The following is a 27,406-nucleotide window of genomic DNA, read 5'->3' as shown; positions in this document are numbered from 1 at the left end:
GTGATGGCCCTTCCTAGTGTGAGGATGGCACAGGACCAGGTAGTATTTCCCTCTGTTGTAAAAAGATCACTTTGAGTCAGAACCAACTTGATGGCACCTAACAACAAGGGACCTCTCTGATTCCTTGTCAAACATGGTGAATGAGCATGCTATGAGCCAAGCTGTCGCAGGAACATGCTCTCTGTTTCTGAATCCTACTGAGCACCTAATGAGATCATTTAAAATGGCAGGGAGCTGCCAGAAATTCAATCGGCATGAAGGATATCACTGCTGATGTCATATGAATTTTGACTAAAAGCAGAGAGTACCAGCAAGGTGTTTACCTGTGTTTTACTGACTCTGCAAAGATATTCAACAGTGTGAATTAAAACAAACTATGGATAACATTGAGAAGAAGAGTGGGAATTTCAGAATAATTCATTGTGCTCCTATGGAACCTGTACATGGACATAGAGGCAGTCATTCAAACAGAACAAAGGGAGAGTGCGTGGTTTCAAATTAGGGAAGATGTGTATGTCAGAGTTGTATCCTTTTGCCATGCTTATTAAGTCTGTATGCTAAATAAATAATCTAGGAAGCTAGATTGTATGAAAACCTCAGGATCAGAAAAAGGTTTATTAACAACCTACTGGATGTAGATGAAAGCGCCTTGCTTGCTGAAATTGAGGAGGATGGAAACACTTGCTGATGAGGATTGGTTTGGATTACCAAATCAATGCAAACACAATAAAAATTCTCATAACTGAACAACAGATCCTAAGTGGACACGTCATGATAATTGGAGAGAAGATTGTAGTTGTCTAGAGTTTCATTTCGCTTGGACCCATAATTAATGCTTAAGGAAGCAGCAATCAAGAAATCAGATGATGTATTGGGCAGATCTGTTGCATAAGACCTTTTTGAAAAGTTGAAGAGCTAGGGTGTCATTTTGAGGATCAAAGCCATAATTTTTCCTTTTTAAATACTCCAAGATCATAAATAATGTAATTAAATAAAAAATACCAAAAATGTGAAGCTACTGTTTCTCTACAAACCCCCATCTAGGTCCATATACAACCCCCATAAGTTTTCTTGTGATAAAAATTCCAATATCATATATTTTCATAGGTCAGTCAAAAGAGTTGTATATGTATTATCAAAATCTCTTACAGTGCATCTTCCCTCCTCTAATATTCACCATTTACTCCCGTTCCCCTCTACATCCCCAACCCTGTATCTCCAATTAGCCATTACATCAATCATGGTCTCTAGACATCTGCCACTTCTGTGCTTTACATACTTGGAAACATACCAAAGAATTTTTAAAAAGAGAGAAAAGACCAGCCATGCATTTTCAAGAGTGTCATATGTATGTGAAAGTTGGATAGTGAATAAGGAAGACTGAAGAAGAATTGATACATTTGAATCATGGAGCTGGTGAAAAATATTGACAATACCAGAACAACAACAACAACAAAATGTTGTCTTAGAAGAAGTATAACCATAAAGTTCTTTAGAAGAGATGATGGCGAGACTTCATCTCATGTACTCTGAACGTATTAGGAGAGACGGGTTTCACACTTCATGAATAGAAGTTTGGTGTAAAAGAGAAGACCTTCAGTGAGATGGATCAACACAGTGGCTCAAACATAAGAGCAACGGTGAAGACGGTGCAAGCTCAGGGAGCGTTTCATTTTGTGTACACAGTATGGCTATGAGTTGAAAGTGACTCGATGGCACCTAACAACAGAATACTAAGTACAGGTCTGTACAGACCACTGTCTTGGAGGGAGAGCAGGTGGAACGGTCTCTATTTTATGAGATTTGCACCTTGAACAGGGGACAGTGGTGGTTCAGTTGTAGACATCTCTTTTTCCACGTTGAAGACCTGGGTTCAATTTCAGTCAATGTTTTTATTGTGTAGCCACCATCCATCCGTCTGTCAATGGAGGCTTGTCTATTGCTATGATGCTGAATAAGTTTCAGCAAGTGCCAAGATTAAGGCAGACTAGAATAAAGATCTTGTGTTCTATTCAGAAAAATTTGCCATTGAAAATCCTCTGGATCACAATGGTCCTATCCACAATGGATCACAGGGATGGCCCAGGATCGGTTAGCATTTTATTCTGTTGTACATAGGGTTGTCACGAGTCATGGGCAACCCAACGGCAGCTAACAAGATACCGTAGATGTAGGCAGTTCCTCAAGGGGGAGTGGATGGCTTTCCTGAAGAAGTGGCAGGGAATGTGGGTGAATACATTCTGCCTGGACAGGGAACCTTGTTGTTAACTAGGCACACTCAAGTTCATTGTATTTCCTGGTAGCCATTGCCTCCAAGTTTCCCCTCAGAGTTCTACAAGTGATGCTTAAGCATGTTGCGGGGTAATCAGAGTCAGGAGGGAGGACCCACAGCAATTATTGACTTTGGTGGTTATACAACGCACACACAGATTTCGAGGCCCAAGCGCACACCTGATCAGCATGTCTCCAAGCAAGACCCTAGAAGCTGTATTTTTGAAAACTACCAAGTGATTCTGAAATGCAATCATGTTTGAGGACTGCTGATGGATCTGCCTACCCTTGATAGGTAAGCTGTGCTACACGTAAGTGGTTCCCGAAAAAACTGTGTGGGGAAATGGAGGAAAAGATCAGTGCAGACCATCATTAAGCAAACTGGCTGTTAGCCCATGAAACCATGGGTACAGGGAGAATATATTAAAGGGTTCTCCCCAAGCTGAGTGCTCTATGCCATCAAAGTCCACACGTGGCTGGAGTTACCTCCATTCTCTCTTTAAACCTCCCTCAAAACTTGGGTATGTGTAGGTCTTTGATCCAGCCCCTCTGGGGTATCCCCCAGGTTCCAGGGATCACATTCTTTTGACAGAGAATTTACCTCTCTTTCTCCTTAGCCTGGCACATGGCCAGTCATCACTCAATCAGCCATCAGCCTTGTGTCTAGAAGGGTGGGCCATCCACAGCAGGCTTAGAAAAGGTCCATTTTGCAGTGGAAAAGAGCTGTCTCCCACATATCATTTTGTTAAAGGAGACTGTTTTCCCTCTTCCTTGAGTTCTATTACTTTTAGTGAATGTAATCATCTGCCACTGAACAACTCGAACTCAATGCGACCCACACATGTCAGACTAGAACTGTGCTCCCTAAGATTTTCAGTGGCTGATTTTTTGGAGGTAGTTTACCAGTACTTTCTTCCAAGGCATTTCTGGGTAGACTAGAACCCCCAACCTTTCAGCTGAACATGTAAATCCTTTGACCTAATGTAGCTTTCTTTTATACTAGAGGCAGGGCAAAAGGACACTGACAGGGAGCGCAAACAACAAAAAAAGAGGAAAGCAGCTGGGCATCAACTATCTGTGGCTCCACCAACAGTTAGTTTATATGCTTCTGTATCTCTGGTGCCACACCTTACAAACAAGTTTGTTTGGAAAATAATGTTCTTCTTAGATTGATAAAGGAAACCACTCCATGTCCAACCTACTTAAGATTTGTAAATTCCTGTCTTGCACATCCTAGTTGCTCTCCCCGTTTTATTTTCTCTAAATAATCATTATATTATAAGGTGCTTTTTAGATTTACTTATTTACTTAAATTATTTTGATATGCTTACTTATTTTACCTGTTCTGATCCCTCCACTAAAATATATGTGCTGGGTTTGGTGTTGGGGCATGGACTAATAAAACAGGGATATCGCAGGTGGCCCCATCCCTGGTGTGCCTGAGTGCATCAATGCTACCACCATGTACATGTGGCTGAACCAAATGACGTGAGGCAGGCCCTCCATATCCCTGACTCTCTCCCTGTCTGGGAACTGTGCTGTCCCCAGGTTAGTTCCCAGTACCAGAGCCAGTACTTGGATGTGGCTCCTTTTTACCAGGAGCTGCTGCAGCATGACCTTCACGCCCTTGTCCACAATGGGGACACTGACATGGCTTGCAACTTCCTGGGTGGGGCAAGGTGTGTGGAGGCCCTAAAACAGTCAATGGTGAGCCCCTACCAGTCTTGGTATTGGAACGACCAGGTGGCCGGCTTCTTTAAAGAATACAAGAAGATCACATTCCTCACTGTCAAGGGCTCAGGACACATGGTGCCCCAGTACCAGCCTGCCCAGGATCTGAAGATGTTTGAGAGCTTCCTGAAGAATACCTGCTTCCTCTGATCATCCTCAGTTGCCGATTTGCCTAGGTGTCTATTGCCTATATCCAGAGAGCAGGATTGGCTCATCTATACGCGTGACAGACTACTAAAAGGAAGCATTTGCCCGGAGATAGGTCTCTTAAAGAGTCATTTCGTTCATCCATCTGATGTGTATGAAATACCTACTAAGCATCAGGCTGGAATTAAGTATGAAACACTGAATTGGGAGCAAAAACAACAACAAGAAATATGTGCTGTGAAGGCAGAGTTTTTTGTTCTCCTCTAATCCCTGGTTTTGGTTCATGGCTCTTGCCCTTGCATGCCAAAAGTGTAGAAGGAAAATCCATGGAAGGGGTACAGTGGGTAATTATGTGGGTGAGAAGCAACAACAATGGAGTTTGCTTCACAGCTAACAAGGAGAAGGCAGCAGGAGAGGAAGAAGCGAGGGCTAAGGGCCCAAGGGCCAAGGTCAATCTGTTGGGTTCTTGTAGATGTGTTACTATGGTTACTTTGTGCAGGGCACAGCCCAGCCCTCCTAGGTGGGTGATTGGCTAGGAGGTTTGCTAAGAAACACGAAATCTAAACTCCCCCTTATATAGATACACTTCAAAGTTAATACATTATAATTCCCTGATGTCAAGATTTTCCAACCAAGACACTGGTATTAACAACCTCAGATCATGTCTGTAAACACGAAGAGACAAAGAAATCATAAACAAAAGGCAGAGCTGCTACTGCTTGAGCACACAGAGAATGAGTCATCCAGGCAAACGGTGGCGCGGATGTGTGGGTGTTTCAAAGGACTAGAGAAATGGGCAGCTGAGAGGCTGGGTAGGGAATTCAGTATATGAACACATGCTTTAGAAATACCATGCACTTTACAGGAGAGTTTTTATTTTATCATAAAATCCACAAAGAAGTGGGCAAGATGGAATGAAAAGATAATGGACTTTTCCCAGAAACTTGTTTTAATTAGTTGGGATTTAATACATATATCATTCCATATTTCAATCACGTCAAGTAGAATTATACAATTGCTACCACAGTTTCCAGACAATATTTTTCTACATGGACTCCTTGACATTTTCTCCCTTTTACCACCACCTCCTGTCTTTCACCACCACCACCACCACCACCACCACCGTACCTCCAACCCCCAAACCCCTGATTTTCCATGATCACCAGTCCTTTCTTCCAAGGCGCCTCTGAAGACAGCTGTACCAAGAGTGATGTACTGTGGCATTCATGATCCAGAAGGACATTTTAAGATCAATTCTGAAGTACAATGCTGTCTACAATAGGATAGTATCATACAAAGAAATCTAGTCAATCAACGATTATTCAAATTTATGTACTAACCCCTAAGGCTAGTGAGGAAGAAACTGAAGCATTTGCAATATCTTCAGTGTGAAAAGGATCAAACTTTCACTCAGGATGAATTGAGAATCATAGGTGATTTGAATGCAAAAGTTGGAAACGAAGAGGAATTCTATTCTCAGATATTGAGGATTAAAAGAAGGAACATTAAAAGAACATGGAAGGGATACATAGAGTCTCTGTACCAAAAAATAACAGGTTGATGATGTTCAACCTTTTCAGGAGGTAACATTTGTCCAAGAATTAATGGTACTGAAGGCATTGGTGAAAACCAAAGCTCCAGGAATTGACTGAATCCCAATGGAAATGTTTCAACAAACTGATGCAGCACTGAGCACACTCACTAATTTATGCCAACACATTTGGAACACAGCATCCTGGTCAATCTACTGGAAGCATACTTGTGCTTATCCCAAGGAAAAGTGACCCACTAGAATGTGAAAATGTCATTAAGGGAACCTGCACATTAAAACTTGCTGAAAATCCTCCTCACACTGTTGCAGTAGTATATAGGCAGGGAACTGCCAGAAATGAAAGCTGGGTTCAGAAGGAAGATGTGGATTGAGGAATATCATTGCTGATGTCAGATGTATCTTGGCTCAAAGTTGGAATAACAGAAACATGTTTACAACTATTTTATCAACTATGTAAAGACATGTGACTGAAATGTAACAAATTATATAATATTGTAAAGTATAGGAATTACAGAACACTTCACTGGCCATGCAGAATCTATACATAGACCAATAGGCATTGCTTGAGCAGAATAAGGGGTTACTGTATGGTTTAAAATCAGGAAAGGCATTGCGGTCTTTCATCGTGTTTAGTAAATTTGTTTGCAGAAAATAATCCAAGAAGCTAGGCTATATGGATAAGAATGTACCAGGAGGATCAGAAGACCGAGGACCACAGATTACAGCGTTCATGATAGATTCCATCTCGACATAAGTAAAACAAAAATACTCACCACGAGGCCAATAAGCAACTCATTATAAATGTAGAAAAGAGTGAAGCTGTTGAATATATCATTTTACTTAGATCTACATCTAAGGACTCAGAAATCAAGAAATCAAATGACATACTGCATTGGAAAAATCTGCTACAAAAGGCCTGGTGGGCCTTCACATTGGAGCACTGTTATAGGAAGAATCTCTCACTGTACATTATTTCTTGAACTGAACATCAGAAGCAAACAGGTGAATTTGGCTAATGCAGTTGTAAATGTGCCTTAATAATATAAAAAATAATAACACATCCCCCCTCCTTTCTATCCCTACAATCCTACTTCTTTTAGGTGGTGCCTGTGGGGAAGGCTATGGGAGTCCCCCACGGCTATCATCAGCAAGCCCACGACGTGCTAACAGAGGTGAACGAGAAAGGCACACGACAGCAGTCGGTGCCATGAATGGATGCCGAGCTGCTGCTCTCTATTCTGCGCATGGCTGGAGGGGAGAAGAAACAATCACTCAGACCCCAGAAGGACGCTTAAAATATTTGCTCTTTCTGCGGGAACTTTTCCACAGCCTTACAACAAATATTCCACTCGAGAGAGACAACCCAATAACTGGGGGAAATGACACAAGAAACCTAAGAAAGAGAGGGCCACATCGTCTCCTTTTAGAAGGAACTTGAGGTCAGTCCGTAGTGTGGGTGTTTACAGAGTTCTTTCAGTTTCTTAACTTTCTTCTATCTTGGTCACCACCGTTGTTGCTTGAAGATCCTTTTTTGCATCCTTGGTCGTACAAAAGTTTTTCCCTGACCACCAATGCAAAGCTTGGCAGTTCAAATGCACTCAGCAATGCCACAGAAGAAAGGCCTGGCAATTTGCTTTCATAAAAATGACAAGAAAGAAAGCCCCAGGGAAGACATTTCTGCATGGAACAAGTAAAATATACTTGCATCCAGAACCAATTCAGATTGGGTCTATAGGGAGGTTATTTGGCCAAGTATTGAGTTTGATTCAGCACATTCAAGGTGACAGTAGTCTCTGCCTGGTAGTAATGTTGTTTGAGACTCTTGCCTATGGCAGTTCAGTCTGACTAGATACTCAGCAGATGGGTTTGGGGCTCCCACTGTCCTACAAACTGGGCATTCATAATTTTAGCTCTGCTACTTTTCCCTTCACCATATTTGATTTCATAATTATCATCTTGGGTCACACAAGCTGGTGTGTTTCTTGCATGTGGACTTAGTTGACTCTTCCCTTAGATGGCTGCTTGTCTGGATACGAGCCTTGAAGACGCCAGACATTATTTCAATTCATAGCTGGGCCCCATCTGCTTTCTTCACCTCACTGTGTTGTAGCACCCTTATTTTCAGTCATCATTTCATGAAGATGAGTCTTGAGCATGGCCATGTTAGCAGAACTAACTGTTCTTGAATTGGGGATAGAGTGGGGGATGGAGCCCAGACTCCATCTGCTTGTCTATGGGGTTTCCATGTCTCAGGTTTACTTTGGCAGCCAGAATATGACAAAATCACAACCCTCTAAGATCCACTGCATCAATAGCAGACATAAGCCAACAAGAAACCAACCAAACAGGACACCCACCCCCCTGAAAGAAAACAGCAAAGACAAAACAAAACAAACATACATATAAACAAAGAAGTAAAGTATTGTCAATCACCACCCTGGTGACTTGACTGCCCTATTATCATTAGCAATTGTCTTTTCTTCTTAGTCATTACTTGTATTTTGTTTTTTATATTATTATTATTATTTTACCCTTACCACCTTATTTCAATTTTGTTTTTATTGTGTCTTTTGGGTTTCCCAGTTGTGATGCACAGGAGGAGTGGATGCATAGTGATATTAACTGATACATGGGTTGATAGGGGATGCAGGAGTGGGGAGTGGGTGATAGGGAGGGGAAGGGGATTTCAGGAATAAAAAATGAAGGAGGGAGGGGAAAGGAGCACTAGAACTGACTGTGACTGCACGACTCATTTTAAATGTGATTGAACGGGGGGTGTTTTATTATTGATATGGTAAGGATTGTACAATTTTCCTTTATATGATTGAACAATTGAACTATGAAATGTATGATATGTAAATTATGTACCAATAAAACTGTTATTAAAGGGAAAAAAAAGCAAGCAAGAAAGCCCTAGAGCTTAGAGGACAGTTCCACTCTGTAACACATGGGTCCCATGAGTTGGATTTGATTTGATGGTGTAGGTTTTATTTTTTGTTTCCTTGGTTAGTTAAGAAATTTACTACCATCCAACTAAACATTCCCCCAGGTCACGGTTGGGCAGAGAGGACCCCAGAGGTCACTATTGTTGTTTACAAGATAGAAAACTTTCAGGTAACATGTGATGATCAAATGGGATCTTACACATGATAGGGTCCAGAATCCGGCGACAAAAGGCCTATGAACTGGGGTCTCAATATCTTACCTGAATCCTTTGACTTACCTGTAGATTCTTGTGAACCATAGGACCCTAGGGATAAATGCCTTCTCTACTACTACGTATACCTCCTATACGTTAGACTCCCAGTGCCCATTCCACAATAAACAGTCTCTCAACAAGTCTGTACTGCACCATGTGCGCAAGACCTCTTTTGTCTGCAGGTTCCAGAAAGGAAAGCTGATTGAACAGCAGCTGCCATCTGACCTAACGAAAGCTGCCTGATATTAGTGATTTGTAATGCTCAATCTAGTTTACGGAATTGATCGCATTTGGTATACCCATTGTTTCCTTGGTTGAAACTTCCCTCTCTGTTGTATTTATTTTTTTTAATGAACAGTGTATTGATATATAATTCACATATGGTTCAATTCACATAAAGTTCAATAGTTCAAACATATTAAAAAGAATTATGCAACCAGCACCACTTTCTTCTTCCTTATAATCATTCTAATCAGTTCCCTACCCATCCCCAACCTCCCTGCGCAAGACATTATTAAGCTAGTTCCAGTTTCTATAGATTTACCTATCCTGGATTTCATATTCCGAAAAACATACAAAATAAAGAACAAAAGTCCCAATAACAATAACACAATAAAACACAGGAAAACCTCCAATGAAAAGATATCAGAAGATAATAAAAGCCAGAGCAAATTTCAAATGGATCAAAAGGGAGAAAAATGATAAGGTGTTAAAATGTACCCTTACTACATATGCATTAACTCATTTTCCAATGCACGTGGTCTGGTAACGAGGCTATTCACATACCTAGTCAATTTTCAGAGGGGATTCACTGGAGGCTTGTTCCAAGTGGGGACCCTGTGTCATCCATACCTTCTGCAAATGGGTGCTCAGCATATAAGCTCTGTTATAATTTTCTCCCCTAGTCTTGGATTTTGATTCTACTATTTACAGTCTTTGGATCACACAGGCTGGTGTGCTTCTCCCTTGTGGACTTAGCTGTCCTCTCACTGAGATGGCTGCTCATTTTAAGATAAGCCTGGAAGATGGCAGACACTAGTCTTTCTGATAGCTGAGCACCATCTGATTTCACCACACTTTGCTACTGCATCCATATCTTCAGTGATCTCTTCATGAAACCAGGTATCAAGTAGGGTCACGTCATAAGAACCAACTGTTCTTAGATTGGGGCTATGATTAAGTGCTATCAGAAGCACTGCCTTGCCCAAATTGAAATTTTACTCACACTTTCTTTTTATTTAATATTTTTGGTTTATTATTAAAATGTTTTTAATCAGCTACCCCTTTCCATAGTACTATGATAATTTCTATACTACAATTGATATTCTCCCCTCTCCTTACACTCTTAACTTCTGATTTTCATTAAAATATCCCTTCTAGCCAGTGTTGATGAAATATTTCTATTTGCAGAATTTTAAAAAAAATTTAATTTGGTTTCTAGTTTAACTGAATAAATAATCTCTCTATCTGAATAACAAACTCTTCATTTGCGCCTGAGTAAGTCTAGTGTATAGTTAAAAAATTACAGGGAAAACTATCAATATAAGGTAATAGTGTAGACTTATACGGGTATTCTGAGAAAAAAATCTGGTAATGTTTTAAAGAAATTGCTTCAAAATTCTATATGGAAAAGGGTAATCTGTTGATGCATGTCGCTTGGCATCTGCCTTCAAGTCTAAGGAAAATGTCACAGTGAGAGGTGGTAATAAATACGTGAGAAAGATAGGTCTGCTGTAGACCACAATCTTCTCTAAGCCATTCAGCTGTCAGAGAGCATCGGTCGAGTGGTGTCTGTGTGTGTGTGTGTGTCCTTGTACACAATCATGCTTAGTCTCATGTGTTTCATTTCGGTCTTTTTGAGACAGTTATGGGGCTTTTGCTTCCCCAGAGGCTAGGGGGAGGACATGGTGCTCCACCATTTTGAAGAATGCACTGGGATTTAAGAAGCTTCAGAGACTGTTCTAAAAACCATAAAATGAATATGGCCAAAGCTTCTTTCAGGTTTCTTCACAGCCGACTTGCACGAGGAAGGTTAAAAGCAACTGCGCAGGCAATTGAAGGACTACCGAAACAACCCCTCGCGTCTCTCCCTCTGTCTCTCTCCCTCTTTCTGCTGTCCCAGGGCTGGAGCTGTGTGCACATCCAAGTGCTTACGGGAGGGCGCCAGAGTCCTAAATGGCTATTTCAGCCTAATAACTGCATCCCAAGGGTATATACTCAAGTTCCCTGGGGGCGTTGTGGTTACAAGGAGAGCCACTAACTGTAAGGTCACCCGCTGGGCTGTTCACTGTAAAGGTCAGCTGGTTAAACCACGACTGTCTTCAGAAGAAAGATAAGGCCTTCTAGGCTATTAGATTTAGTCTCGGAAAGCCACAGGAAATTCCACATTGTCCTGCACTCGTTCCTATACAGTCACCAAGAGCCAGAGTTGACCCGGTGGTGGTGAGTTTGATTTGGTTTTTCACAAGGCAGCTCCTTCGACTGTGCTGGGTGCTTGCGTTGGAGGTGCAGTACATTTCAGCACCAGCGTTGGGGACAGAGGCCATAAAGGGACACCAAACCCTTGCTCTTTCATTTAATGTCACCTCTGTTATTACCTGCCCAAAATCACAAAAAACCTGGTATTTACATAAACCCTGCCGATTTATTACATGCCGTATTCATCATTTATCATAGTTGATAATTAAGCCAGCCCCAACCCCCAAAAACAAAATTGGTACCATTGAGTAGATTCCAACTCATAGTAACCCTTTAGACAGGGTAGAACTGCTCCTGTAACTCTTTAGAAGAGTTGAAAGCTTCATCTTTCTCTCTCGGAGCGCTTGGTGGCTTCGACTTGATGACTTTGTGGTTAGCAGCCCAATGCGTAACCACTATGCCACCATTTTAAAATGTACCCTGGTTCATTTGTCAGTATTGAAAGATAATTTCCATTCAGCACCTCAGTTGTTCGCACACAGCCTCTTGCAGGACCAGGGCCAGATCAGATGTCAGTGTGCTTCCCTTCCACACACACACAAAAATCAACATAAGGAGTTACTGAAGGAATTCAGGAGCCAGTCCCCGGGCTGAAGTCTCCTCACTCCTGCTGAATTATCCAGGCCTAGTGCTGGAAGCGTCACGCATCACAGGTGCAGCGAGGAGCCTTTTGCTTGGCTCAAACGCCCTGCCTTGCGCTAGAAGCTACAAATTTGTGGGCGGTGACGGAGAGAAAGGAAAACCAGCAAATGGCAGGACCTGGGATCGAGAATGGGAGACCCCGTGTCCTGGATCCACTTTATCACTTGATCAAACTTTAACATTCAAAGATGTCCTAATACCCGCGCCCCAAATACACAACATTAGCATCTAAATTAAAGATTGTTCCCCAACCATATCTCTGACTTCAGTGTTATTATCTGAGCCAGTTTAACAAACCAAAGCTCCTTGGAGGTTGCTGGGTGCTTGCGCTGAGAACGCAGTACATTTCAGCACCAGTCTTGGGGACAGACGCCATGAAACAAACAAAAAACCAACCCCAAACCAAATCCTTGCCCTTCCGTCCACCGTCTCTATTGGAATCGTTGCTAAAGCGAGTGTCTTTGGGTGCTGGGGAATCAAGGGGACTTCTACAGGCACACATCAAAAACATTTCCCAAATAAAATGACCATCTCCTTCCACTGAAGTCCCCGCAGCAGGAGCACAATAGCAAACCATCCGTGACCCACATATAGAAGTGTGCGCCCACCACGTCAAGCCGGAGAGGCTGGGAGAATCTAGACCTTGGAACACCCTGCATACCTTCCCAGAGGGATGTCCCAAACACTCCTCGGACAGGCTCTGCAGGGCTCTGGTGAGAAGGGTCCTAGTGGCAAAGCGCCTGGACACACTGGCCGGCGCTCGCCGGGCCAGGCACCTGCACCAAACAAGGTGCGCGTCTGCGCCTCTCCTGCGCGAGCGCCGCGTGCTCCTGCTCAGATCTCAGGACGACCCAAGCGCCACCAGCTATTCACTAGTTTCCAAGACTTTCCAGCCCGAGTTTCTGAGCTCCTCGGGCCAGCGCGGTTCCCACGGACACATCCTGATGCACTTCGCCGTTTGCCTCTCGGACCGTGCCCCCCCGAGCGGGCTCCCCTCCGCGCCGAGCGGCGGCGCCCACTCCCTGCCACTTACCGACGCTGCGGACGCGGCTCCCGCGCGGGCTTTGTCTCCAGCGCAGTCCCCGCGGGGGGCGCCAGGCCCAGGGCATCGCCCAGCGTCGGCGGCGCGCGGGAGGGGCGGGGCCGCGGGGCTTCCCCCGCCGCGGCCGCTCGCGCGGGAAGAGCGCGGCTCCCTCCCCGCACGCCGGGCGCCTGACGGGCGGGCCGAGGAAGCCGGCCGCGGCGGCGTCCAGCCCCCTCCCTCGGCCAGTCCGGGGCGCGCCGGAGGGAAGGACGCAGGCAGGCTGGGGACGGGGCGGCTCAGCCCACGCCGCTCCCCGCTCCCCTGGCCTTGCTCCGGGAGGAAACCCCAGGGCGCGAAAGGGCTCCGGTTCGTTCTTCTTCCGAATCTTCGGCCGCCCTCAGGGCTCGAGGCCGCGCCCAGCGCAGGTCGCGAGCGTGACCCCCTCCCCGCCGCCGCCGGGCCCCCGCCTCCGTGACTCCACGGTGGTCGCGCCCACTCGGCAGTGGGGTCTCGCCAGGCGCGCGGGGAGGGGCGGGGAACTCCTGCCCGCCAGCGCCTGCGTCACTGGTGCGTCACGGGGGCTCCGCGTGGGCCCCGCCCCTCGCCCCGCCCCCCGCCCCGCCCCCGCCCCGCCCCCGAGCGGTGCCGGCCCCGCGTGCACGTCCCAGCGACCACCTGCCTTCCACCTAGACTAGCGTCGCCGCTTCTCCTCAGAGCGTCTCAGGGCCTGTGGCAATCCTCACGGCTCATCATCTCCAGCCAGGCGGTGGAGAAGGTGGACCCCCACCATGTTGCCAAGTAACTGGGGAAGGAGGGGGAGATGAAGGGAGCAGCTAAGCCAGACCCCCCACCCCTGGGGCTTTACAGGAGGAGGCTGGCGAGGCCCGCGACCTGACAGAGATACCCCTAGGTAGATCCCAGGGCAGGATCGAAGTTTTCGGTATTTGTGGAGAACAGAAAGCTGTTTCCACTGGGAAACCCTAGTTTTTTATAAAAACAAACAACAGTTTGATTAGCACTTCACCACATGTCTTAAAATTCAATCATATCAAGAAGAGTTGTGTAACGGCCATCATATTCAACTCCAGAACATTTTCTTCGTCCTGTCGTCATTGTTATTCGTATCATTATCGTTTTTCTAGTTGTGGCAAAATATGCACAACAGAACATTCTTCACTTGCACGATTTCTACATGTGTGATTCACGGTCATTAATTATCCACTTGGTGCTAGCAGTGCAGCCACCACTGATGTCCTTTTCCAACACTGTGGACGTCAGCTCTGCCCTCCCTCTATGCAGCAACGCTTTCCCCTTCATCGATGATAACCATTGGTCAACTTTGATTTCTTTTTTTCTTTCTGTGGTTTTCTTGAAAGCGTATTCACCTAGCCGATCTTTCCATGGTTAAATCACTTTTAAAATGAATTGCGTAATCACAATCAGTTCTAGTGCTCCCTCTCCCCTCCCGCATTCATTGTGTGTTCCCCAAATCTCTTCCCCCATCCTCATCTCCCACCCCCACTCCAACATCCCCTAAAAATCCTTGCATGTGTTATTATCTCTATGCATCTCTCCCTTCTGTGCTTCACAAACTGAGTAGAAACAATAAAAAACAATACTGAAACAAAGTGGTTAGGATAAAATAACATCAAGATTAAAAATACAAATAATTAGTCAGAAAGAAAAGATCACCATAAAAAGCCAGGGACGGAATTTTTGTCATGGAACAAGCAGGAAATACTTGCGCCTACAACAAGTTCAGCTTGGTTCAAGAGGGAGGTCAACTGACCGAGAATCACGTTCCATCCGGTGTAATCCAGTTTACAGTGACCTCTATGTGAGAGTGAAGCGGTGTGAGCCCCTTGCCTGTGGCTAGAGGAGACCTTCCAGCAGCTTAATCTGACTATATTCTCTGGGGATGGGTGGTGGACTCCCATGGTCCTTCCTAACCTTCTACAAATTGGGTGTTCCTAATTCAGTCTCTGATACTTTCCCCTTGATTTTGGATTTTGTTATTTTCATCTTTGGATCATACAAACTGGTGTGCTTCTTCCCTGTGGACTTGGTTGATTCCTCCCTTTGACGGCTGCTTGTTTGAATACAGCATTTAAGACCCCAGACACTCTGCAGATAGATAGCTTGTCCATAGGCTATGCACGGCTCAGGTTTACTTTGGCAATTGTATTATATTGTATTATATTATGACAAAATCAGAACAAACCAACAAGCTAACAAGGCAAAACAAAAACAAACAAAAGGCAGGAAAACAAAACCCCATAGAAACAAAAAAGTAAAACACAGAGGGGCAGCAAGTAGAATAAGGGGCTTGGGGAGTGTGGGGTACAGCGGTGGAGCTGGGGTAAAAGGGAGACGATGCCAAGGAGTCCATGTAGAAAGGGAGTGTTTGGGAACTGATTGTGAGCAATTATACATTCTACTTGATGTGATTGGAATTTGGAATGATATGATATATTTATTAAATCCCAACTAATTAATAATAATAATAATAATATAACAATAATAAAAGATTTGTGAAATAATCACACCACATACAAAAAGTCAGACATTGGCAACCATTGCCCTGCAGTGATAGCATTAATTTTTCTGATGACACGGCACTCTGGACACCTTCAGTATGAGGAGTCTGTGATACACTTCCACCGTGAGCCACAACCCGGGAGTTGTTGCCATACATGGTTTGATCCTCCATTCCACTGGACTCTGTTTACCTGAAGCATGGGGATTGGTGCCAAGGGGAGGCTTCCTGGATCCATTCTTCCATGTGTAGATAGATTCCTGCATGTCATTGTGATATCGAGGTACTAAATATATGGAGATTCTGGGTCTCTTTCCATTGGACACCCACCAAGCCGGGAGTTCCCCACAAAGTCCAATGACTGCCACTTCCACAGTCCCGAGGCAGCCACTGTCTGCTTCTCTCCTGCCCATGTACCCAGTCCTCAGTCCAAGAGTGCAGGCAGCTTCGAGACAGGTCTCAGTCCATTCTTCACCTGGCCTCTATGTAGTCCCTGAAGTCCCGGTTTTGGGGTAACAATTGTTAGACAGGCCTCCTCCCCTTTGGATCACAAGTATCTTGTGATTGAAACAAGTAAAACCAGGCACTATAGTCCTCTTCCTGTAGAGAAACAGTTGAAGCTCCATCCATTTCCCAATTTCTGGTAAAATAGTACAAAACCTTTGGAATGGAGAGAGCCCCAGGAAGATTTGGGGGTAATATCATCAATATTTGTAAGAAAAAAACCCCTCCAAAACCAAACTCACTTCCATTGAGTGGACAGAACAGGGTAGAATTGCCCCTGTGATAGCAACAGAACTTGTAACCACTAGCCACCCGGGCTTCTCTTGTAGGAAAGAAGGCTAATATTAAAGGTCTTATAAAGACAGCTGCAATAAAATTTTGGTTGTTAATTAGGACTTTTTCTTTGAAAACTGTACATTCCCCATCTGCCCCTGACCTACTGAATGACACAAAGAGAACGTGTCTTTTTTTTAAATTTAATAAATCTTTTTATTGGGGCTCATACAACTCTTATCACAATCCATACATATATCAATTGAGCAAAGCACCCTTATACATTCGTTGCACTCGTCATTCTCAAAATTCGCCTTCCACTTGGGTTCCTGGAATCAGCTGTTTCCTTTTTTCCCCCTCCCCCTCCCTCCCCACTTTCCACTTCCCCCTGCTCCCTTAATAGTTTATAAATAATTATTATATCTTATCTTACACTGCCCGGCGTCTCCCCTCATCCACCTTCCCATTGCCCATCTCCCAGAGGGGAGGTTACATATAGATCTCCAAGATTGGTTCTCCCTTTCTACACCCCCCTCCCTCCCGGTGTCGCCACTCCCACTGCTGGTGTTGAGGGGTTCATCCATCCTAGATTCCCTGTGTTTCCAGATCCCTACTGCACCGCTGTACATCCTCTGGTATAACCAGGTCCGCAAGGTAGAATTGGGGTCATGATAATTGGGAGGGGAAGAAGCGTTCAAGAACTAGAGGAAGGTTTTGAGTTTCTTTGTTGGTACACTGAACCCTGAGTGACTCATCTCCTCCCCACTACCCTTCTGCAAGGGATGTCCAGCTGTCTACAGATGGGCATTGGGTTCCCATCACGCACTCCCCCTCATTCACGGTGATGTGATTCCAACCCCCCTGCCTTTGTTGTTTGAGACCTGGTGTCCTCTGCCCTTCACGATCACCCATGTTGGTGTGCTGCTTCCATGTGGGCTTTGTTGCTTCTGAGCTAGATGACCGCTTGTTTGCCTTCAAGCCTTTAAGACCCCAGACGCTACATCTTTTTGATAGCTGGGCACCATCAGCTTTCTTCACCACATTTGCTTACACACACGTCTGTCTTCAGTGATCATGTCGGGGAGGTGGGTATCATGCAATGACTGTTTAGCTGGGCGAGGTGCTATTGTATTGGGGGAGTGTGCATGAGGAGGCCCAGTGTCCATCTGCTACTCTACTACTGAACTTATAAATATATGCACATAAGTCTATTTCCCCCATAATCATAAATATATTTACATATGTACATGTCTGTATTTAGGCTTCTCTGTATGCACTTTGCCTCCTACTCCTTTCCTCTATTTCCTTTCGCGTTCCTCCCGTCCCACTACCATGTTCAGCCTTCATTCTGGTTTCAGTAATTCCTCTCAGTTACCTTGCCCTTGGTCACTCCCTACTAGTCCTCCCATCCCCTCCCTCCACTGGTTTTGAACCACTCGCTGTTCCCTTGTCCCTGTGTTGGGCGACACCTCCTCCCTTCCCCTACCTCCCACGCTCCCATGTCCCTCCAGGACCGTTGGTCCCGTTATTTTCTTCTCACATTGTTTGTCCAGCCTATCTTGTCTAGGTGGACCTGCTGATATAGTAATATGTGCTTACAAATGCAGATGATTTTGACAGCGCCCAAGTGGCACATAAGAACATGGCTTTGACAGCAGCAACACTGACACACTGATAAGCAGAAAAGCCACTAACATACAAAATTTATAAGGTAAAAAAAAGATAGCAAAAAAGGGGAAAATTGCTAGTAGTCCAAGGTCTGTTTGTTGGCCTTTAGGATTGTTTTCCAGATGAAACTTGTGTGGTGCCACGTCCTGGCCCAAAAGTCCATGCTTTATACTCCCTCGAGATCCCTTTGCTCTGCTTCCTCCATTGCTCCATTGCATGCCCCCAGTGTTTGCCTCAGTGTGGTGGGGTCAGCTCAGTCGCACATCCCCCACTGTGTCTCAAGTGCTGTCCCGTGTAGGTCCATGGGTTGGTGCAGGATGTCGCATCTCGCAGTGTGGCCAGCTGAATGGTCCTCTCTGTACAATGGGTCCTTCGAGCTGGGCTATCGTTCTGTGGGCTTGGTGGGCCCAGGTGTACTACACTACATCCTTTCTCCTTCCTTTGTTTCAGCTTCCTTCCGGATGTGGTGTGGTGGGTCAGTTCTTTTCCCACACCAGACGATCTATTTTCCTTTCCTGTGATATTCCCTTCGAATATGGGGGTCGGGCTAATTCAGGATTGGGCCAGCGTATGGTCCAGCCTCTTTGTGTAGTCCTCCGTACTTTACATTGCCCTCCTTGTTTGGTGTGTCGTGGTGGGGTCCGTATGCATGTTCCAGGAGAGCGTGTCTTTTAGCTCTCTTCTCTCCCCTGATTTGACCTTTGGCTCTCGATAAATGTACAACTCTACCAAAAGCAAACAGAGATCAGAAAGACCCACAGGGGGCCAGCTGGTATGGGGCTTTTTGACAGTTCCCAAGTGTCCATTTAAGGCACATAATTAAACTATGATAAAGTGACTCAACCACTCAACATCCATAGTACTTGTCTTGAAAAAGATGATATACTAGTGCTGCATTTAAAATTCAATAATTTCACAATTGGACTCTATTTTCACCTGTATTTGCTACTTCTCTGACACTACAGATTTGAGCATTACATTGACACCTTGAACACTAATGACAAAAGACCAGGCGGGTTGTGGAAAGACATCAAGGAACCATACATGAAGAAACCTTAAGAGTCATTAAAAAGACAAGAGAAGACTAAAGGAGATGTTAGAAGAGACTCTGAAACTTGATGTAGAACAGGCGTCCTCAAACTATGGTCTGCGGGCCACATGCGGCCCACCAATGACATTTATCCACCCCTCTATGTGTTTTTTGCCACGTTTTGTATTTTTCCTTCAAAATAAGATCTGTGCATAGGAATTTGGTCATAGTTTTTTTTTTAACTATAGTCCAGCCCTCCTATGGGTCTGAGGGACAGTGAACTGGCCCCTTGTTTACAAAGTTTGAGTGAGATCCTCTGATCTAGGACATTGTTGTTAGGTGCCACCGGTCAGTTCTGACCCATAACAACTCTATGCACAACAAAATGAAGCACAGTTCTGTCCTGTGCTGGAGACCACTGAGGCAGCCACGTGTCAATCCATCTTGTTGAGGGCCTCCCCTCCTTCGCTGACCCTCCACTCCCCCAAACACGATGTCCCCCTCCAGGGACTGGCCTCTCCTGACAATATGTCTAAAATATGTAAGATGAAGTTTTGTCATCCTGGCCTCTAAGGGTCTTACTTCTTCCAAGAAAGTTCAAGCCTCAAGTTGCAATTTTGAAGGATTTTATTGACAAAATATTGAACGACGCAGGACACATCAAAAGAAGCCAAAATGAAACTGGAACATGTGAATTTGTGCTGCCAAGCCAAAGAGCTGTGACAAGGATCGAATCTTGCCACAGCACTTTATTCAGATGCCAGTGATCTGCTGTGGCAGGCAAAGACCTAAGAAAGCACTTTAACAGCTCATTTCAAGCCAGTGGATTTTATAGTATAGGGGAGGGTGAAAATGGAGAAACTGAGGTCATCTTTTGTGTAGGGACAAGATGGAGCTTCCCCTGAAGTTCTTGGTGTTTATTTTTGGTGCTGATCACAACTCCAGTGCTCAGATGTGATCTTTCGGGTCTAGATGGTTGTGGTAGTTACCTAATTTCATGTTAACTTGAAGATGTATAGAGGCTTATGGGTGGAGTCTAACTTGGGAGTCAGGTGAAGGCCTGATGCTGTCTTGTTGGGGTGTGGCCTTCTTCCAAGGAGGACCGTGGACCCTCCCCCTCCCTCTGCCTTGATATAAAAAATTTTCTTATACATGTATGAGTGTCACTGGATGTTTCTCTAGTTAACCCGACCTAGCACAATGGTTGATTGGAATCACTGTTTTTGATAAGACAACTTCAAAGCTTTTCTGAGTCAACTGAAATGATGTGCTTAATTCATTTACCTCCATTCTCCCTGATTAATTTAAAAAGACAAGTTACAGCAGTTAGGATTAATTCTTACAATTCCTTCCAGGAATACAGTGGGTGCTCAGGAATAAAGAGGGTGCCTATACCCAAAACAACTGGTTGGCATTCAACCATTTTAGGAGATGGCATATGAAAACTGATGGTGATTGAAGGAATAAGTCTAAGCTTCACTATAAAGGCACTGAAAACAATGCTCCAGGAATAGATGGAATACCAAATACTATGTTCTCATAAATGGATGCAGTGCTTAAAGGTGCTCATTCATCTATGCATAGACATTTAGAACAGTTACTTGGCCAGTTGATTGGAAAAAAATCTATATTTGTGCCCATTCCAAGAAAGGTAAAACAGTGTCAGATACTGAACACTTCAGGAATAGAAGAAACAGAATATTGTGCCAGAAGAAGTCCCACAGGTAGGGAGGCATTCAAATTATGACTTAGGAAAAGCTGCTTTCTCAAAGAAGATTATAATATAAGTGACAATACCTTCACTTGCTAATGGTGTCAATTAATCTATTAATAATTGAGCTTGGATTACTCTCTCAGGCACAATCAATGAAGACAAAATGGGTGCATAAGTAAATGTGGTAAAGAAATCAGATGGTGCCTGGCTTTTAAAAGATATAGTGTCTGGGCCCAGGGCCTATTTGTTAGGCCACTGGACATCCCTTTGCAGAGGGTTCTCGGGAGGAGACGAGCCAGTCAGGGTGCGATGTAGCAACGATGAAACATACAACTTTCTTCTAGTTCCTATATGCTTTCTAAACCCCCACTATCATGATCCCAATTCTACCTTACAAGTTTGGCTGGACTGGAGGATGTACCCTGGTGCAGATGGGAACTGGAGTCACAGGGAATCCAGGGTGGATGATCCCTTCAGGACCAGCGGTGTGAGTGGCGATGCTGTGGAGGTGGAGGGAGGGTGGGCTGGAAAGGGGGATTCAATTACAAGGATCTACATATAACCTCCTCCCTGGGGGTCGGATAACAGAGAAGTGGGGAGATAGGGCAAGTGGGGAGACAGAGCAAGACATGAAAATAATTTATCAATTATCAGGGGTTCATGAGGAAGATGGGAGTGGGGAGGGAGGGGAAAATGAGAAGCTCATGCCAGGGGCTTGGAAGGAGAGCAGGCGTTTTGGGAGTGATAGGGGAAATGAATGTACAGATGTGCTTTGCAAGGTTGATGTATGTATAGATTGTAATGGTAGTTATATGAGCCCCTGATAAAATGATTAAAAAAAAAGTATAGTGTCTGGGGTCTTAAAGGCTTCACATGAAACAAGTGAACATTTAGCAGAGACACAACAAGCCCACATGGAAGAAGCACACCAACCGGTGTGATCATGAGGTGTCATTGGGACCGGTAACAGGCATCAGAACACTCAAAACAAACAAACAAATAAAATATGAAAAAGCATATCACTGAGAATGAGGGGGTTGGAGCAGTACACCCAAGCCCATCTGTAGACAATGGTACATCCCCCCACAGAGGGGTCACAGGGAAGGGATAAGTCAACCAGGGTGCAGTAAAACATCGATAAAATGCACAATATTCCTCTGGTTCCTTGAGGCTTCCTCACCCCCCACTGTCATGACCCCAGTGCTGCTTCTCACTTCGGACTAGACTGGAGCATGTACACAGGTGTAGATAAGAGATAATTGCTCACGACACACAGATTTCAGGAGTAGGAATAGCAATAGCAATACCAGAAGGGTAGGAGGAAGGTGGGGGGAAGGGAGAAAGGGGGAGCTGATCGTAATGATTGGCACAGAACCACACAACCCGCTCTAGAGGGAAGAACAACAGAAACCATGGGGGTGGGAGACAGTGGTCAGTGTGAGATATGAAAATAATAATTTATAATCTATCCAGGGGTCACACAGGTGAGGGGGAAGGGGAAAAGGAGCTGATACCAAGGGCTCAATAGAAAGTAATTGCCTAGAAAAGACTGATGGCAGCATATGTACAAATACGCCTGATACAACTGATATATGGATTGTAATAAGAGTTGTTAGAGCCCCCAATAAAATGATCTTTTAATTAAAAAATAATAATTGACCTTGGAATGTATAAAGTATGAATCGAGGAAAATTAGAAGTTGCCAATAATGACATGGAATTCTAAAGACTCACGTGAGCTGAATGACTGCTATTGGCCATTTTGAATCAGGAAATCACATGGTCTACTCTGCTTCAAGAATCCAGATGGATGGTTTACTGTCAAAAAGGATATTTCAAGATCTTTCTTGAAGCACAATCTGTGATAGTATATCTGCATATAACAAAATCCAATCAATACATTATTCAAATTTATGCACCAGCCACTAAAGCAGGTGATATAGAATTTGAAAAATTCTATCCCCATCTTCCGTCTGAAATTGATCAAACTTGCAATTAGGATGCATTGATAATTACTGGTGATTGGAATGTAAAAATTAGAAACAAAGAGGAGAAAATAGTACTTGGAAAATATGGTCTTAGTAATAGAAACAAAGTTGAAAATTGTATGATTGAACTTTGCAAGACCAATGACTTTGTCACAGCAAATACCTTTTTTCATCCACACCAACGGTGACTGTACATGAAAATAAACTGATTACAGCTGTCAGAAGAACCTGTAGAGAGGCTCAATATCAGCAACTAAAACCAGGCCAAGGACCAACATGGAACATAGTCAATTGCTATGCAAGTTTGGTTTGAAGCTAAAGAACATGAAAACAAGTCCATGAGAACCAAAGTACAATGTTAAGTATATTCCACATGAATTTGGAGAACATTTCAAGGATGGATTTGATTCATTGAACACTAATGACAGAAGACTCGATGAGCTGTGGGATAATATCAAGGATATCATTCATGAAGCAAGCAAAAGGCCATTAAAAAGGAAAAAAGAAAAGATCCATTGAATGTCAGAAGAGGCTCTAAAACTTGCCTAATCATAGAATAGCTAAGGTAATTGGAAAAAAATGATGAGGTCAAAGAGCTGAACAGAAAAATAGAAAGTTTATATAAAATGTGCAAAGACCTAGCATTAGAAAGCCAGAAATGAAAAAACACTCAGCACCGCTTATTTATTTTTCTTATTTTTAAAAATCACTATATTGGGGGCTTGTACAACTCTTATCACAATTCATCCATCCCTCCATTGTGTCAAGCACATTCGTACATTTGTTGGCATTATCATTCTCAAAACATTTGCTCTCCACTTGAGCCCTTGGTATCAGCTCCTCTTCACTCAGCATATCTTAAATAGAAAAAATAAAGGAAAAATTCAAGCTTTGAGATGAAAGATTGAAAGATTCTATGGGGGAAACTATTGAAGGATTCAGGACGCATTTAAAGAAGATGGAAAGTGTACACAGAATCACTGTACCAAAGAGAACTAGTCTGTATCCAACCATTTAAAGAAGTAGCATATTACCAACAATGATCCTGAAGGAAGAAGTTCAAGTTACACTGAAAGCATTAGCCAAAAACAAGGCTGTAGGAATAAATGAAATTGAAATACCAGCTGAAATGTTTCAACAAGCTGATGAAGTACTGGAAGCACTCACTCATCTATGCCAGGAAATTTGGAAGACTGCTACTCGGAAAACTCAGTGGAAGAAATTGATATTTATACCCATTTCAAAAAAAGGCAACCTAACAATGCTTGAATTACAGAACATTGTCATTAATCTCACAGGGAAGCAAAATTTTGCTGAAGATAACCCAACAATGGTTGCAACAGTACATTTACAGGGAGATGTCAAAAGTTCAGGATGGATTACCATGTATTGGTCTTGGCTGAAAGCAGAGAGTACTAGAAAGATAGTTACTTGTGTTATATTGACTGTACCAAGGCATTTGACCGTGTGGACTATAACAAACTATGGAGAGCCTTGAGAAGAATGGGAATTCCAGAACACTTCATTGTGCTCATGTGGAACTTGTGCTTGGATTAAGTGGCAGTTGTGTGAATAGAACAAGAGACTACTGAATGCTTTAAAACCAGGAAAGATGTGCGTCAGGGATGTATAAAGAATGTAGCATCAAGATTGGAAGAAGCATATCAACAACCTGTGATTTTCAGATCACACCTTGCTTACTGAACGTGAAGAGGACTTGAAGTACTTGCTGATGAAGATCAAAGATAGCAGCCTTCAGTCTGGATGTAAAGAATCAACGTAAAGAAGACCAAAATCCTCACAAGTGGACTAATAGGTGAAACGATAAATGGAGAAAAGATAGGCATTGCCAGGGATTTCATCTTGCTTGAATGTACAGTCAACGCCCATGAAAGCAGTAGTCAAGAGATCAAATGTTGCAATGCATCAGGTAAAGGTGATGCAGAAGACCTCTTTAGAGTACTGGAAAGCAAGGACAATAATTTGAGGACTAAGGTGTGCCTAATTCAAGCCACGGTATCTTCAACTGTCTCAAATGCATGTGAAAGTTGGACATCGAAAAAGGAAGATTGAAGAAAATGATACCTTTGAATTACGGTTCTGGCAAAGAATATTGCAAGTACCATGGACTGCCAAAAGAACAAACAAATCTGTCTTGGAAAAAGTACAGCCAAAATGATCTATAGAAGCAAAGATGGTGAGACTTTGTCCTATGTACTTTGGACTTGTTATTAGGAGAGACTAGCTCTTCAAAAAGAACATCAATCTTGGTAAAATCGGAGCATTGAAAAGAGGAAGGCCCTGGAGAGAATGAATTGACATAGTGGTTGCAACAATAGGCTCAAACATAAAGAACAGTTATTAGGATGGCATAGGATTTATCTGATCAGAGCACACGGGAGCAGATGAAAGGGCAGGAGGAGACAGTGAAGCACAACCTGGCCCACCAGGCCGTGAGGATGATGCTCCTGAGTAGAGCAGCCAGTCCACAGAGCGAACAACATGGCCTGATCCTATGTCCTTTGGTGCCTGATAACTGATCCCTTCGGGACCATGTGAGAAATGATGCCCCTCCGTGACCAATGGCGCTACAGGGGACAGCACTGGAGACACAGTGTGGGAATTGCACCTGACCTGATCCCACCATGCCAAGGCAAAGCACTGGGGAAATGCAGTGGAACAGCAAGGGAATGGAACAGCAAGGTCCCCAGGGAATGCTGAAAGTGGACTTTGGGGCCAGGGCGTGGTGCCCCAACAGACTGGACTGGAAAACGCTCCTAAGGGCCAACAAACGATCCTTGAACTAACTACAAGCTTTTCTTTCTTGATGTGTTTTGTTTTGTTCTTTTTCAGTGGTTTGTTGTTGCTGTCTTGTTGTCTGGTTGTATACTGTTGCTTTGTTTTCCTCTGTCTTGTTTTTGTGCATGTTATTATCTCCACAGGTCTGTCTAAATAAGACAGGCTGGATGAACTATCTGGAGGAAAAACAATGGGACTGACAGTTCCGAGGGGACTTGGGACTTGGGGAGGTGGGGGGGGGCGTTGGTGGTAAGGAAGTGGTGTTAACAAACCCAGGGACAAGGGAACAACATGGAATCCAAATTGGTGGTGAGGGGGTTGTGGCAGGATTGGTAGGGAATGATCAAGGGTAAGGTTACGTAAAGAGGTATAGCTGTAATCCAGGTGGGGACGGAGCATGATAGTGGGGCAGGAGGAAAGTCAAGGGAAATAGAGAAAAGAGTTAGGAAACAAGGGCATTTATAGAGGTCTAGACAAAGACATGTACATGCAAATATATGATAGGGAAATAGATCTATGTATCTATAGTTATAGGCTTAGTGTTAAGGTGGTGGAAGGACCTTGGGCCTCTATTCAAACACTCCTTCAATGCATGAATACTTTCTTCTATTAAATTGGCATTCTATGATGCTCACCCTCCTGACACAACTGCTGAAGCCAAAACGGGTGAACAAGTAAATGTGGTGCCCGGCTATCAAAAGAGATAGTGTCTGGGGTCTTAAAGGCTTGAAGATAAACAAGCAGCCATCTAGCTCAGAAGCAACAAAGCCCACATGGAAGAACACATCAGCCTGTATGATCACATGGTCCCGAAGGGATCAGTTATCAGGCACCAAAGGACATAGGATCAGGCCATGTTTTGTTCTTTTGTATATAGGTCACTATGAGTTAGAATTGACTTGACAGCACCTAATTACAACATTGTTTCATTGCCCCCAAACATTAGCAAAGAGTCATCCAAAGTTGGGAGCCACACACACAGCACCACGTATGAGTGCTTAACGGCTAAGAGAAATTTCTTTCTCCCTACTACAAATAATTGCATTCACACCAATGTTGTGGAAAGGAGAGTCCAACAGGCATGTACATAGGCAAAGCATCCCACATGGCTTGGTCTTATAAAAAACTGCTACTGTATTTTCCAGGGTAGATAAGCCATCAGAGTAGGTGTACTCTAGCCTGAAGAACTTTCATACACCCAGTGCCATCAAGTTGATTGTGACTTATAATGACCCTGTAAGGTGACCAGACGTCCTGATCTTTAACAATTTTTCCCATGTCCCACCGCGTTTTAAAAGTCCCGATTCCACATGGAAGCAGCACACCAACATGTGTGATCATGAAGGGCCGAGGGGACCAGGTTTAAAGGAACAAAGGCGGGCGGTGGGGGGGAATCATATCACCGTGAATGAGGGGAGTGTGTGATGGGGATCCAATGCCCATCTGTAGACAGCTGGACATCCCTTGCAGAGAGGTAGTGGGGAGGAGATGAGTCACTCAGGGTTCAGTGTAGCAACAATGAAACGCAAAACCTTCCTCTAGTTCTTGAACGCTTCCTCCCCGCCAATTACCATGATCCCAGTTCTACCTTGCAAACCTGGTTAGACCAGAGGATGCACAGCAGTGCAGTAGGGATCTGGAAACAGGGAATCTAGGACGGATGAACCCCTTAGGACCAGCAGTGAGAGTGGCGACCCCGGGAGGGAAGGGGGTGTAGAAAGGGGGAACCGATCTTGGGGATTTATGTGTAACCTCCTCTCTGGGGGATGGGCATCAGGAAAGTGGGTGAGGGGAGACGCCAGGCAGTGTAAGACAGGATAGAGTAATAATTCATAAGTTATTAAGGGTTCA

At 44.1% G+C, this 27,406-nt stretch overlaps 1 protein-coding gene across 1 annotated transcript in view; it reads right to left on the bottom strand.

Annotated features, from left to right (window-relative positions):
* GNG4 (G protein subunit gamma 4) overlaps window positions 1–13,557 on the bottom strand; it is a 93,341-nt gene extending 79,784 nt beyond the window's left edge. The window contains exon 1 of the mRNA XM_075532191.1: window positions 13,054–13,557. The gene's annotated coding sequence lies outside the window, so the exon portion shown is untranslated. The remainder of the gene's footprint in view (window positions 1–13,053) is intronic.
* Between the last annotated feature and the right edge of the window lie 13,849 nt (window positions 13,558–27,406).

This window comes from Tenrec ecaudatus, chromosome 1 (assembly GCF_050624435.1).
Source record: "Tenrec ecaudatus isolate mTenEca1 chromosome 1, mTenEca1.hap1, whole genome shotgun sequence".
Classification (NCBI taxonomy): Eukaryota; Metazoa; Chordata; class Mammalia; order Afrosoricida; family Tenrecidae; genus Tenrec; species Tenrec ecaudatus.
The sequence above is the reverse complement of the archived record's forward strand: the minus strand, read 5'-3'. Positions and strand labels throughout refer to the sequence as shown.